Raw genomic sequence first — 1559 nt, forward strand, 5'->3', positions numbered from 1 at the left:
ATAGTGTTGTAATAAACATATCCTTATTATATCTATTATACATTTTTTTTGGAATATATAAATTACGAATCACTTTTTCTTTATTCAGTTTATTATTATAAGAATTTATTAATGTGCTCGTAACAGAGCCGTTAGTATAGCTGATAATAATATATATATTTAAATTATGATGTGCTATAACATAAGAGCAAATACTACCTTCACTTTTTTTCATATCACAAGATTTCATATTATTATTATTATTATTGTTGTTCATGTTATTTATATTTAAATCATATTCATTTATATTATCATTTAAATTTTTTGTCTTTTCCTTCTCCATACAATTCTTATCATCATATTCATTTATATTAGCATCCTTTCTATTAATTGTATATCTATCTTTACTTTTCATCATATGAATAACCCGTTCTATATTTTTCTTCTTAGGCAACAACCACACCTTTTCTATTTTTGATGTCTTATACCATATATTATATAAATATTCATATACTATTATTCTACGTCTATAATTTTTATTTACAAAAAAAAAGAAAAAATCTTCTTTACATTTAGAATGTTTCTCAATAGGATTATATTTATAATTTTTATAATCCTCAAAAATAACATTCTTCTTTTCATCATCACATATAAATTTTTTATTCTCATTCTTTTTATCTTTCCTTCTTTCAATATTTCTTTTTTTAATTCTATTATCTATTAATTCTTCATTCGAGTTATTCAATCTTTTTATATATTCCGAGGAATATATCTTATTACTATATAGGTTCATATCAGCACTCTCACTAATTTTAATCTCGAAATTTTCTTTATTCTTATTATTCATAGAATCTACACTATCTTTTACTCTTTCATCTCTTTTCATAACATTCTCACGATAAATAATCAAAGGAACAGCACTATTAAAGGAACCTAACAAATCCTTTGACACCTTTGTCAAAAAGAAAGATTTTATATTCGACTGAAACGATAAAAACAGACTCGAAAATTTTAATGGTAAGGTGTATGTGTAGAAATTTCCTTCATTTGTCCAAGCAATAATTGATCCACATATATTCTTAGATAATTTCTGCATAATGTTGTAAGACTTTTTTTTAAAGCCCATCATTTGGAAGATACCTAAAATGAAAGGGAAAAAAAAAAAAAAATAAAAATAAAAAATAAAAAGAAAAAAATAAAAAATAAATTATTACTATGTTCATTGGTGCTTATAAAATGGAGCTATGGAAAATAATATGAACAAATATATATATATAAACATATATATATAAACACATATATATATTTTTATATTTTTATATATTTATATTTTTATATATTTATATTTTTATTTTACCTGATGAAAACTTCCATATAGGCCTACGAATAACCTGGATTCCAACCCAGTGAGTATTATGTGATGTCCTCTTTTGTGTTTCTTCATAATCTGGACAGAATAAATCCATCAAGGGGACAAAATATGAAGACATATTTGACGAAATATTTGTTGACATATCAGATACATTATTTAAAGATGATACACATTTTCTTTCATAAATAATTAATCTTGTTTTTTGTAA

This window comes from Plasmodium gaboni, chromosome 10 (genome assembly GCF_001602025.1).
Source record: "Plasmodium gaboni strain SY75 chromosome 10, whole genome shotgun sequence".
NCBI classification, from domain to species: domain Eukaryota; phylum Apicomplexa; class Aconoidasida; order Haemosporida; family Plasmodiidae; genus Plasmodium; species Plasmodium gaboni.